This window comes from Pleurodeles waltl, chromosome 9 (genome assembly GCF_031143425.1).
Source record: "Pleurodeles waltl isolate 20211129_DDA chromosome 9, aPleWal1.hap1.20221129, whole genome shotgun sequence".
Classification (NCBI taxonomy): Eukaryota; Metazoa; Chordata; class Amphibia; order Caudata; family Salamandridae; genus Pleurodeles; species Pleurodeles waltl.
Window position 1 is genome coordinate 410,176,357 of NC_090448.1, and position 14,414 is coordinate 410,190,770.

Here is a 14,414-nt window from a genome sequence, read left to right on the forward strand (position 1 = left end):
GATCTAACTGATGTCCTGAAGACGAAGACTGATCCTGTATGCTGACTTATTCCGAGGAGGGTAATTATGACGATTGCTATTGTAATTTGTCTATTTGCTTTTCCTTTCCAGGTACCAACTGCTGTAATTTTGGATAGAGACCTTAGTTAGACGTTTTCTAAATTGATGTTCTAAATTGTTTTGCATGAAGTCCAATATGCTGATGCTAATCAGTGGTTAGATTAGGTGATCATCCTGACTGACGCAAACAAGACTGACATTGTACTATGCTGAACTGAGACGTATATGTTATTATATGTATTCCAACCTATGTTTATCTTACATTGGTGCTTCTATGTTCGTGATCTTTGCATTGTCAAAATCTTATCACATTTGCCATTTCGTGACTATGCTCTTTTGCTTCTTGGTTTTGAGATTGATACTCTTATTATTAGATTGCAATCAATAGGGAATAAAATTCACAAAACTCCAATAAGGTGTGGTTATTCATGACTGAAAGGTCATGGTTGCGTCGACAGTTTGATCAATGTCATTATCTAAAGTAAAATATATTGTGATAATAAATATTTGGGACGTCATTGATATATTGCTTGATATATTGATCAGTTATCTCGTTCTGCGGTGTCTCACCACTGGGTCAAAAGATTCATCGGCCTAAAACGAGTCCTAATGTGCATAAATTGACATAAAGGGACGCGTTAACACAACTACAAAGGCTGAACTGCGTATACACCAGCTGTGACTTTCCAAGCGTAGGAGAATTGTCGCAGCCACAACATACATCGCTAACGGTGGACCTAACTTCTGCTCCTCTTACCCTTTAAGATGCCAGTCTCGGTTCCTACCCACACGTGGTTCCATCGCGCCGGGTAAGCCATCCTATTTGCCTTCACGGTACGGCTAGATCCAGGTCAGAAGCGCTTCCTGTTTGGTTACGTAATTTCCGCTACGGGGGTAATGCTTTGTAGAGCGCATGTGCAGCTTGCACATTACAAAATACTTTCTGCCAATTTAATGCAAAGGGAAACTGCTTGTGAAAATGGGCTGATTCCTTAAACGTTAAACCTTGGTTCCGTTATCGCACTTGTAAGGAAATGCCTCCTTGGCATGGTTACCCCCTGACTTTTTGCCTTTGCTGATGCCAAGTTATGATTTGAAAGTGTGCTGTGGCCTGCTAACCAGGCCCCAGCACCAGTGTTCTTTCCCTAACCTGTACTTTTGTTTCCACAATTGGCACACCCTGGCATCCAGGTAAGTCCCTTGTAACTGGTACCCCTGCTACCAAGGGCCCTGATGCCAGGGAAGGTCTCTAAGGGCTGCAGCATGTCTTATGCCACCCTGGGGACCCCTCACTCAGCATAGACACACTGCTTGCCAGCTTGTGTGTGCTAGTGGGGATAAAATGACTAAGTCGACATGGCACTCCCCTCAGGGTGCCATGCCAACCTCACACTGCCTATAGGTATAGATAAGTCACCCCTCTAGCAGGCATTACAGCCCAAAGGCAGGGTGCACTATACCATAGGTGAGGGCATAAGTGCATGAGCACTATGCCCCTACAGTGTCTAAACAAAACCTTAGACATTGTAAGTGCAGGGTAGCCATAAGAGTATATGGTCTGGGAGTCTGTCATGCACGAACTCCACATCACCATAATGGCTACACTGAAATCCGTGAAGTTTGGTATCAAACTTCTCAGCACAATAAATGCACACTGATGCCAGTGTTACTTTCATTGTAACATACACCCCAGAGGGCCTCTTAGAGATGCCCCCTGAAACCTTAACCGACTACCAATGTAGGCTGCTGCCACACACCAGACATGTTGCTAGCCACATGGGGAGAGTGCCTTTGTCACTCTGTGGCTAGTAACAAAGCCTGTACTGGGTGGAGGTGCTTCTCACCTCCCCCTGCAGGAACTGTAACACCTGGCGGTGAGCCTCAAAGGCTCACCCCCTTTGTTACAGCACCCCAGGGCACTCCAGCTAGTGGAGTTGCCGGCCCCCTCCAGCCACGGCCCCACTTTTGGCGGCAAGGCCGGAGGAGATAATGAGAAAAACAAGGAGGAGTCACTGGCCAGTCAGGACAGCCCCTAAGGTGTCCTGAGCTGAGGTGACTCTGACTTTTAGAAATCCTCCATCTTTGAGATGGAGGATTCCACAATAGGGATAGGAATGTGCCCCCCTCCCCTCAGGGAGGAGGCAAAAAGAGGGTGTAGCCACCATCATGGCTAGTAGCCATTGGCTACTAACCCCCCAGACCTAAACACACCCCTAAATCGAGTATTTAGGGGCTCCCAGAACACAGCAAGATAGATTCCTGCAACCTAAGACGAAGAAGGACTGCTGAGCTGAAAAACCTGCAGAGAAGACGGAGACACCAACTGCTTTGGCCCCAGCTCTACCGGCCTGTCTCCCCACTTCTAAAGAACTGCTCCAGCGACGCGTTCCACAGGGTCCAGCGACCTCTGAAGCCTCAGAGGACTACCCTGCATCTAAAAGGACCAAGAACTCCTGAGGACAGCGGCTCTGCTCCACAAAGACTGCAACTTTGCAACAAAGAAGCAACTTTGAAACAACACACGTTTCCCGCCGGAAGCGTGAGACTTTGCACTCTGCACCCGACGCCCCCGGCTCGACTTGTGGAGAACAAACACCACAGGGAGGACTCCCCGAGGACGGCGAGCCCGTGAGTAGCCAGAGTTGACCCCTCTGAGCCCCCACAGCGACGCCTGCAGAGGGAATCCTGAGGCTCCCCCTGACCGCGACTGCCTGCTTCAAAGACCCGACGCCTGGTAAGGACACTGCACCCGCAGCCCCCAGGACCTGAAGGATCTGACCTCCAGTGCAGGAGCGACCCCCAGGTGGCCCTCTCCCTTGCCCAGGTGGTGGCTACCCCGAGGAGCCCCCCCCTTGCCTGCCTGCAACGCTGAAGAGACCCCTTGGTCTCCCATTGGATTACATTGCAAACCCGACGCCTGTTTGCACACTGCACCCGGCCGCCCCCGTGCCGCTGAGGGTGTACTTTTTGTGCTGACTTGTGTCCCCCCCGGTGCCCTACAAAATCTCCCTGGTCTGCCCTCCGAAGACACGGGTACTTACCTGCTGGCAGACTGTAACCGGGGCACCCCCTTCTCCATTGAGGCCTATGCGTTTTGGGCACCACTTTGACCTCTGCACCTGACCGGCCCTGAGCTACTGGTGTGGTAACTTTGGGGTTGCCCTGAACCCCCAACGGTGGGCTACCTTGGACCCAACTTTGAACCCTGTAGGTGGTTTACTTACCTGCAAAACTAACAAACACTTACCTCCCCCAGGAACTGTTGAAAATTGCACTGTCTAGTTTTAAAATAGTTATTTGCCATTTGTGTGAAAACTGTATATGCTATTTTGCTAATTCAAAGTTCCTAAGTGAAATACCTTTCATTTAAAGTATTACTTGTAAATCTTGGACCTGTGGTTCTTAAAATAAACTAAGAAAATATATTTTTCTATACAAAAACCTATTGACCTGGAATTGTTTTTGAGTGTGTGTTCCTCATTTATTGCCTGTGTGTGTACAACAAATGCTTAACACTACCCTCTGATAAGCCTACTGCTCGACCACATTACCACAAAATAGAGCATTAGAATTATCTCTTTTTGCCAATATCTTACCTCTAAGGGGAACCTTGGCATGCTATTTCTTACTTTGAATAGTACATACAGAGCCAACTTCCTACAGCACTCATATCTGATATCATATCAGTAATCATCTCTACTGCTGTAGACCCTGTTCCCTCGATGCTGACTCCATTACTACTCTGCCGCTTCGGGTACTTGCTGTGGTTATTGCTACTTCTTTCCTTATAGAATTACTTTAGCCAAAATTGGCACACCTTTAAAAAGATCCCGGACCCTCACAATAAGTGCAACCAATACCTAAAGAATAAATAAATGGGTTTTAGTTATGAGCGCTATACTGGAGATTCGAGAATGGAAAACTGGAACGAATAATGTTCAAATAGATAACAAATACACCGTGTAACAATATATAGTGACAAATGGTAAATCAAATCTTTACTGTACGGTTATTTAAAAAAAAAAAAAATACAATTTGAAAAAAGGGAACCACTCACTGGCCACTGAAGCAGGCACTAAAATTGAATTAAACTACAAAACCCATAGTTCCAAGAGAAACAAGCATTTGCAATGCAACCGGTCTCGCGTTTGCTTGAGCTAGAACAATTATCATTGTAAACTCCTAACCAGGCTTTTGTTGCCACATAAATTGAAAATGAAAATAAAACAGTTTCACATAACTAACTTGACTTTTCTTGTTATATAAACTGAAAAGTAAAAGTTTCACATAAGCAAGCTGACGGCCGCCATCAGTGCAAAGCAGACACGCAAAGGGAAATAAAAGGTCACTCGCAGTGAAACTTATCGGCAAAAGTGCAATTATCCACGTAACCGGCAAAAAATGCAATTCACTATGTAAGAGCAGTCGATGTCATGTAAAGCACTCAACTTCTGCCCAGCGAGATCGCGCTGCAAAAAAAGAGAAAAAGTAGCCCAGAAACCGGACGGAAAACGTGGAGCCTCGTATGTTTTCAGTACTTGGTCGCTGTGCTCGAGGAAGGCTAAACACCGGAAAAGGCCTGAATAATGCAGGCCTTTCACTAATGAAAGCAAGCAAATTTTAAAAGGCAAGCTCACGAACCAATGAAAGAAACTGACGTGACATGGATGTGGTTTGAAGCCCCAAGAGAGATTACAACACGGGACGGTGGCTGATGTTGATGACACTGACTCGCCCGTAAAAAAACTACATGTCTCAGCAACAGACAGTCCATTATCCAATACTGGTAGTCTTATAAACTGAAGTATAACAATGTTAACAGTTTCTTCTTGCTGTGAGGATACATTCCATTGCATAAAGATCATGAGGATTGTTGCTTCCTCCCGATCTCAGCCCACTAAAAGACCTTAAGGAGACTGGTAAGGGTGCAAGCATGACTTCTCCTTATTCTTCGTTCTCAGTTCCCATACAGGCAGTATGTCCTTCCTGTCCGAAAGCCCAGTGCATTTGTGGTGCCCTACCCACTGATTGGAAGTGATATCCAGTGGCTCGTCCCCTCCTCCCAGTCGGATCAGTGGGTAGTGTATGTTTGTGGGCCTAGTGCCCACTCTTACTTGTGCCCTTCATTCCAACATCTCCCCCTTTTGCTGACAAAATATACACATTCCCACGCTTGCAACCAATATATGTGGATGTAGAGAAAGAGAGAGAGGAAAGTTGTTCAATAATTTCAACATTTGCCCTTCTAATCAGTCATCGTAGTTCTTCAAACAGTCTTTTGGGCTTCCTGCTCACTCTCATTGGGCGTGATCTCCCCTCCTTTTCATAGCTGATGTCTTCTGTTGCATCTTTGTCCCAGAGGGGCCCTCCCCAGCTGGCGAATCCACTTCCATTGACCCTCCAGTGTCTGCGCTTGGAATCTTCTGTCTGGCACTAGGCTGTAGTTTTTTCTTCCTCATCATCCAACATCCTGAACTCTTTGAAGTGAGAGCTGTTTCTGGCGACGGAGTAGGATCCTGCTTCTGCCGTGTTCATTGACCCTTTGATATTTGTTATCCTCAGAGGCTGGCCCAAGAAAGGGCTGTCTGACTTCCGTGTTTGCCATTGGCACACAAGGACTAAATCTCCAAGTTGTAGTCCAGACACTGTGGCGTGACGCTGAGCGTCAGCGTGTCATTTAATTTTCCTCTTCGTCACCTGCGATAATGTACCTTCTAGTTGAGGTAGACAGGTCCTACTTGTTTTTCCCAGCATTAGTTCTGACGGGTACCTCCCTGTGGAACTGTGTGGTGTGTTACAGAAGTCCCAAAGTACATGGCACAGTGCTTGTCCTAGGGAAATTTGTGCTAGCTTTGCTCGCTGTACACCCTTTTTTATGTTGCCTATGAACTTTTCCACCATGCTATTGGCTTGAGGCAACAGCAGTGTTATTTTCCGATTATGTACTCCCATATATGCCATGAATTTGCAAAATTCTTCATCTGAAAATAGAGGTCCATTGTCTGTCTTTAGTATCAGAGGAGCACCCCAGGCTGCAATGAAGTTGTCTAGAATCGGTACAGTGGCAGTGGCTGATGTTGATGACACTTGACGCACTATGGGGAAGCGAAGTATTCATTGATAATGACCAGGAGGTAATTGCCATTGTCCATGGATTCATAGAAGTCTGCAGCCAGCATTGTCCATACCGCCTCAGGGAGATCGGACATGTGTAGTTGCTCTGGCTTTGGTGGTCTTCCTGTTATCTGACAGCGATGACAGTTCATAATCATGTCTTCTACTGAACTGTCAAGACCCTGGAACCATACTTTCTCTCTCAGCATTTTTTTTTTGCCACCATGCCTGCCTCGGTGAGACTCGTGCAAAGCTGACTGTCTGCTGTCTCAGCGTCATCAGTATTATTATTGTGGTGCCACTGAGCAATATCCCTTGCTTTGTTACTGACAGCTCCTCTTGCACCTGTTTGAAGGCTAGTATGTCCTCTATCCTGACCCTTTCGCCCACTACACCATTAGTGGTCACATGTGTCCACCTCTGTTGTTGAATTATTGTTTTGACTGCTTGTAACGTTGTGGCCGTTGTGATCTCCTGCGCAAGTTGCTACATCGTAATTGGGGCAGGTGTATTCTATCACAGCACAAAATTGAGGTGTTCCTCAGATATGGATGATGTCTCTGGTGCCCTGGGCTAGGGATGCTGCGACATGTAGTCAGCAGGGTTGTGTTCTTTCCCTGGCTTGTGCACTATTTTGAAGACCTAATCCATCAGTCGTATTCCCCATCTTTCTATGTGTGGTGGTATTTTTTCATTGGGGTTTGCCGTATATCATGACCAGCGCCTGGTGGTCTGTCACAATGGTGAAGGGTTTTCCGTAGATGAATGTGTGGTAATGTTTGCACGCCCACACCACTGCTAGACTTTCTTTCTCGGGCTGCGAGTATGCCCTTTCTACGTCCAATAGACTTCTGTTTGCAATGTGTCGCAGTGAGTCTCTTCCTGGCTTATGTTGTGCGAGAATGGCTCCTAACCCCACTGGGCCGGTGACTACAGTAAGCTCCGTGCATAAGGACGCCCCAAAATAGGCGAGGTGATCTACGGCTGTGCCTTTTGCATTCCAAGATCCAGAGAATTGGTTGTCCTTGTTTGGTCAGTTCGCGAAGTGGGGTTCTCACAGTAGCAAAGTCTTTGATGTATCGAGCACAGTAACATGCTAGACCTAGAAAAAACCTCACTTCTGCTACGTCCAATGGAGGTTGTGTATTGCATACTGTTTCTACCTTGCTGGGGTCTGGCCACATCCCTTTTCGGGAGAAGATGTGTGCAAAGAAAACAAGTTCTCTTTTTCCCAGTTCGCATCTCTCCTCGTTCAGTGTCAGGCCAGACATTGCTATTTGCTTGCACACCTCCTGCAGTGCCAAGTCATGGTCTTTGTTCGTGCCACCAAATACCAGGCTGTCACTGCTGTAGTTTAGGCAGAGTTTTACAGATCTAATCACTCGTCTCACCATCTCCTGAACTATTTCAGCTGCTGATGACACCCAAAAACGTAATCGCTTGTAGCAAAATAGTCCTAGGTGGGTGGAGAATATAGTGAATATGGTGCGGGTCTAGTTCCAGTTGAATGTAGCTCTTCAACAAGTCTAGGTTGGGGAAGATGCAGGCTCTAGTGAAGAAGCTGATCATGTCATTTAGATGAGGGCCAGGGTGTTTTTCTGTTTCTATAGCTGTATTCGGTAGGTGCATATCAACACAAATTTTTATTTTCTGCATGTTTTTCTTTGGGACAGCGACAATGAGGGACACCCATGGCATTGGTCCTTCTTCTGGCTCAATGATCTCCTCTGCTAGCAAACTTTTTTGTTCTACTTGCAGTTGGAGGTGTACAGGAACTCTGCAGTGATTTTGAGTCACCGGTTTGACTGCTTCGTTGATGTGCCGGGTGACGTGCGTGTATTTTAGCATTCCAAGCCCTTTGAGGATCGTAGGGTATTCCTTCAAGATGTTGTGACATTCAGCGGTGTGATATGTCATGGCTAGGAGGCCCATCAATTGTGCCCTGACATTGCTGAGCAGACACGCAGCTGGAACGCCTCCCCATAGGACATGCACTTCTTGCACAGACGTGTTGTTGTATGTGAACGTCTCTACAAATTTCCACAGGTTCAATGGAGGAAGCTGGCCTGGTGTGTGCTGGATAGGTACTTACACCGAATACCAGGTCCTGGTAGCCCCTATTAGTGTAGTGTAGGCAGTGTCTAGAAGCCTGGCTCTCTAGAGGTAGCTGTGGATGAGCAGCCAAGGCTTATCTAGGAGACATTCAAAGCTTATGCAATACCACTGTAGTCACACATCACTTACACACATGAAAGAAAACACTCAATGTTACAAAAATAAAGGTACTTTATTTTAGTGACACAATACCAAAAATACTAGATAGGCAATTACCCCAACAAGACGTAACACACTAGTTATGTACACTAGTAATTAGAAATAGGCATAAACAGCAATAAAACAGTGCAAATAGCAATAGACAACAGTGACCCTAGGGGGAGTCCAAACCAAATACTAAAAAAAAATGGAATGTGAATGCAGGACCCCCACCTAGGTAAGTGGAATGTGTAGAGGGGAGCTGGGGAACTAGGAAACCCCAAAGGTAATTACCACAGTGCCCCCCAGCGACCAGGAAGAAAGGAGTAAGTTACTTGATTTTCTCCAAACCACCCAAAAGGACTAAAAAGAAGGTAATGCAACACCCAGACAAGACTGCAAGAAACCTGCAGTGGATTACTGAAGACAATGACCTGTGGAAGAAGGGGACCAAGTCCAGAAGTCACAGAAGCATCTGGTGGGGGCAGGAGCCACTACCCACCTGGCTGTGGTTGCAGGAGTTGGTCGCCGGTAGGACGAAGACAGTCAGCAATGCAGCCCTGGAGCCGGAGAAGAATTCCTGGAGGGTGCAGTTGATGTCCCACACCAGATGGAAGATTGCAGTCGGTCAGTTGCGTGGAAAAGCCACTAACAAGCCTTGGCAAAGGCAGAAGTTGTGATGAAGCAAAAGTGGAGCTGACAGGGACCAGCAAGGTCCAGGAGGACTCAACCCACGGGGGATTCCTGGGAGTACCCTCAGCAAGACAGAAGGTCCACAGAAGAGCAGGCAGCCCCCACAAGAGACCGACTGGAAGAGGAAGGAGGAGTTGCAGAGGAACCCATGCAGCACAACTGGAGAAAGGTCCCACGCTGCAGGAGAAGCACGCAGAGGGTTGAGCGTCGCAGGGAAGAGTGTTGGAGCTGGGGCTACATGGAACCTGAAGATCCCTTCGAGGAGGTGCCAACAGGCCTTGGTAGCTGCAAGAGGCGCGGTGCACAGGGGTACTGTTCTGTATGGGAAGGAAAGGGATTACCTTCACCAAAGTTGGACAACTGGTAGAGAGGACCAAAGGGACCACTCCAGACCACCACCTGTGATGCAGGATCCACGCAACTCAGGATGAGAGGAAATCCACGCAGTTGGTTGTTGTTGCAGTTGTTGCCTGCGGATACAGGGGAGTGACTCCTTCACTGCAAGGGAAATTACTTCTTCCTTCTCGTGCAGGTGAAGACTTGCCACCCTTAGAGGAGGCACAGCCAGTAAAATGTTGCAGAAGCTTGACGTTGCCGTCAAAACAGTGTTATAAGCAGAGTCTTTGTCATGGATGCAGATTGTCGGTTCCTGGAGGGTCCAGTCGCAGTTCCAGTGACCACAATTGGAGGTGGCAGAGGAGTCCTGCTGGAATCTTGCAAGCCGAATCTGAGGACCCACCCAAGAGGGAGACCCTAAATAGCCCTGAAAGGGGAATTGGTCACCTACACAGGTTACCACTTATAAGGAGGAGGCTCTGACGTCACCTGCCTGACCTGGCCAGTCAGATGCTCCCAGAGGCCTCTGTCCATCTTGGATTCAAGATGGCAGAATCAAGGGACCCTGTGGAGGAGCTCTTGGCACCACCCCTGGGGTGGTAATGGACAGGGGAGTGGTTACTCCCCTTTCCATTGTCCAGTGTCACGCCAGAGCAGGTACTGGAGGTCCCTGAACCAGTGCAAAGTGGTTTATGCAAGGAGGGCACCAAAAGTGCCCTTCAAAGCATACCAGTAGCTTCAGGAGGCTAACCCTCCCAAGTCGTGTAACACCTATTTCCAAAGGGAGAGGGTGTTATCCCCTTCTCCCAAAGGCAATTCTTTGTTCTGCCTTCCTGGGCCTGAGCTGATCAAGCAGCAGGAGGGCAGAAACCTCTCTGAAGGGTAGCAGCAGCTTGGGCAGCCCGGAAAACCCCAGAAGGTTGGTAGGAGCAATGCTGGGGATCTTCTAAGGAGCCCCCAGAGTGCATGGAATCATACTTCCAATACTGGCAACAGTATTGGGGTATGATTCCAACATGTTTGATACCAAACATGCCTAGGTTCGTAGTTACCTTTATGTATCTGGACATAGGTAGGGATATATGTCCAGTACACGTGTAAAATGGCATCCCTGCACTGACAAAGTCCATGAGAATGGAGCTGGAGTTTGTGGGGGCACCTCAGACACAGGCACTTGCACCCTTCCCTCTGGGCTTGGAGAGCCTACAATAGGGGTAACTTACAATGACCTGGTGCAGTGACCTGTAGTGAAAAAGGGTGCATGCACCCTTTCATGCAGGCTGCAATGGCAGGCCTACAGATACACTTTGCATGGGCTCCCCATGGGTGGCATAATACATGCTGCAGCCCATGGGGAACCTCTGGTGCCCCAATACCCTAGGTACCTGGGTACCATATACTAGGGACTTACAAGGGGGCACCAGTATGCCAAATGTGGGTTGTGTGTGGTCCAAGCAACCACATTTAAAGGGAGAGAGCACAGTCTCTGGGGTCCTGCTTAGCAGGATCCCAGTGACCACAGTCAAACACACTGATGAACTGGCAAAAGGTGGGGGTAACCCTGCTGAAAAGAGGCTACTTTCCTACATTCACTAAAGGTTGTCTCGCACCCCTCATGAACATACTGACGGTGGAGGGCGACAGTGAAGGCATGTGTTTCATTTTCTCATACTCCGACACGCATATGAGGTTGCATGTGGCTCCGCTGTCAGCTACAAATCTGGTGGTGTGACTTCTGACCTGGATCTTTACAGTCGCCGTCTTCTTCATTTGTCGTTTGTTGACTAGTTGGACATGTTGGAATGTGCGCTCTAGTGCTGAGATGTCTGACATGAGTACAGATGTTCGTTAGTGTCACGTCTACTGGCGGCATCCGAGTCAGTGGATGAGCTGCGATTGCGTGCTTCCACTTGCGGTGCGTGTCGACTCATGGCTACGCATGGTCGGGCAGGGCGTCCCCTCCCTGCCTTGAGGTGTCCACCCATGTAGACACTTGCAAAGTGGTTGTCACTGTTGCATTTCTGACATTTGAGTCCCATAGCTGGACAGGCGCCGACATGAGGGTATTCTAGGCCACAGAGGTAACATGTCCATCTGTGTTTCTCCTTCAGTGGCAGTGGTGTCTTGTCTTGTCTGTTGTAGCTCCCGGCCATGCGAGGAGTCTGTCCCATAGTCCGCACTCTCCCAGTTTCCATTTGGATGGCATGTGATGTGGCCCTAGCTTCCAACCGCGCCATAGTCAGTATTTTGTCCAGTGTGTAACTTTCCTTCAGTATTTTTGTACGGAACCAAGTTGATTGACATCCTTTCATGATACGCAGTCTTATTGCTGCCTCGTTGTCAGATTTGTCAAATTCACTTCCCATACAGGCAGTACGTCCTTCCTCTTCAGACACCCAGTGTATGTGTGTTGCCCTCCCCACCGACCAGAAGCGGTGTCCGGTGACTAGTCCCCTCTTCCCAGTCAGGTCGCTGGGCAGTGTGTGTTTGTGGTCCTAGTGCCCACTCTTACTTGCGCACTTCAATCTAACAAGGATATTCTTGCTTTTGGTCTGAAACTGAAAGACAACATAATAGAAATTCCATTCCACCACAGGCTAACTATATCATGGTGAGTGGTAGTAGAAAAAGCATATTAAGCGAGTGACAATCATTTATACCAAGAAAATAAGAGAATGATAATCTTTGCCTCTGTATCCTTAATAGAATTGAAAATTCTTGTTAACAGATGTTATAAAATTTTCCAATTCTATGACAAAACCAGTGACTTTAGATTATGGCAGTTTAAAGCTTGAAAAAGGGGCTTGTAATAAAACTGCTTAAACATTGAATCTGATAACAATCATGCTCCTACCCCGAAGGACTTTGAGGACATAGCCCCGCTGACTGAATGGGCTCTGAAAATGGAAATGTTTTCTTTAGACAGAATGCATTTAACTCAACAGGCTAGCTAAGGCAACAGACAAGGGCATGTGGATGCACCAGAGCAAGTAAAAGTTGACCAGAAGGGGAATTTCCGAGGGACAGGTGACTCTCTTATATTCTCAAAGACATTGACAAAACAAAGAGTTTTCTGTCTCTTTGTAATGCTGAAAAGGAAACATGTCTTGATGCTGACTTAGTTCTTTTAGAAATCACAAAGGAAACTCCTTCTGAAGTGACATACCTACCTGCTAAATCGAAGACTTGCAGTCTGAAAAACATTTTCCTAGAAACCAGATAAAGAAGTAAAATCAGCTAGGTGGAAAATTATTTCCTATACAAGGAATCATTATCTGTCCAAGACTGAAGAAATCTCAGAAATAATCCTCCCATAGGACAGAATACTTGGGTTTAGGAGGAGCTGAAAATCTGACCCCTCTCAACAGGGTATTCATTAACAGGTCTGTTAGCAATGGGAATGTAACCAGTTCGAGATCTCAGATGTATAAGAGTTTATTGTTCTGTAAGACAGGTTGTCGGACACCAAAGATGCAAGGGAATTAGTGACACAGGTTATAAGATAAAACTTCCATTCCACAAACCGGCGTGATTATCTGTTCCAGGCTGATTTGTACCTCTTGTGAGTTGAGTCAGCCCAGACTTTACCAATGAGGTCTAGAGCCTGTTCTGAAAGTCCTGGCATTTACCAACACCTCCAGAAAGTCTCCATGCAACCAATTTCAACTGATGAAGGATTACCAATGGTTACATCGACCCAGAGGGTCCAGGACTAGAACCGTAAACAGAGGCAGCAAGAGGGGAAGGGCACAAGACACTTGCAGAAGGATTGGGAAACAGCTCTGTGGATTCCACAAAGGCGAAATCAAAATCAGTTCTGCAGATTGTTTCCTAATGTGGAGGACCACTCTGAGAATCATGGAAAAGGGAGGAAAAGCATAGTTCTGACATTTCCATATTTGTAAGAAGGCCTCCTGCGCCAGAGAGTCCAGTATCCAGCTGTAGAACAACAGTAATTGGTAAGTCAGACAAGAACAAAGAAATCCACGTGACACAAACCCTATTTTTTTTTTATAATCTTGGAGTACAAGGTCAGATCCAGTTTCCACTCACCTGGCTTCCTGAGTTGTCGTGAATCCCAGTCTCCAACTAAGTTCTGTTTGTTGGGGTTAGGCAATAATGCCAAAGATTTTTGAATCTCTACTAGAAGACAATACCTCGTTCTCCCTCAGTCAGTAGACCTATTGGACCACCAAAGTGTAGTAAATCTTCAGTAGGATACAGAAGTGTGCTGGATGAGGTGAAAAGAGTGACTCACTAAAGCATTGCTAATAATTTGAGGCAGTTGATGTGTAGAGAGAGTTCCTATTTGGCCCATCTCCTCATCAAATTCACTCATCTGACGCCCCATCCCAAACACTTCCCATCTGAATCTATCCCCACGTCTGTGATGAGGCCAAAAATGGCCCTTCTGTTCCATGCATCTGTGTGATTGAGCCACTACTGGAGTTCTTGCTGGACTGCTGTGGTCACGGAAGCCTGGTCTTAGTATGCCAGCACTTTTTGCAAGTGTTGTATTTTGAGACATTGCAAAGCTTATTAGTGAAGCAAGCCCAAAAACATATTGTTTCTATGGAAGTAGCCAGTAGGCTTACTAGTCTTGCATATCAGCTTTGATCTTTTGGATGGAAGGGCTAAGGTAGTGTAGACATTGTCTGTAGGGCCTCCTAGGAAGATCGTCTGTTTTGATGGAGTGAGCGCTGAGTTTGGGTATTGTATCACAAAGCTCAACAACTCGAGGAGAGAGATAGTCAGGTCCCATTGCTGTATAAATAGGATGGGATTTTAAGACATCAGAAGGATGTGGTCTAAGTAAATGATCAAGCAAAGGCCTCTGGCTCTCAGAAATTCTGTTACTGACTTAAGCAACTTGGTAAAGCACCAGGGAGCTGAGGAGAACCCAAAGGGCAGGACCAAGACTTTGAAAGTGATTTGCCCCCATTGGCATTGTAGGAAGC

The 14,414-nt window shown here is 46.9% G+C and overlaps 2 long non-coding RNA genes across 2 annotated transcripts in view; both read right to left on the minus strand.

Annotated features, from left to right (window-relative positions):
• LOC138259425 (uncharacterized) overlaps window positions 1-931 on the minus strand; it is a 39,178-nt gene extending 38,247 nt beyond the window's left edge. The window contains exon 1 of the long non-coding RNA XR_011198725.1: window positions 818-931. This is a non-coding gene — a long non-coding RNA (uncharacterized lncRNA). The remainder of the gene's footprint in view (window positions 1-817) is intronic.
• LOC138259422 (uncharacterized) overlaps window positions 1-14,414 on the minus strand; it is a 380,592-nt gene that overhangs the window by 209,658 nt on the left and 156,520 nt on the right. The window lies entirely within an intron of this gene.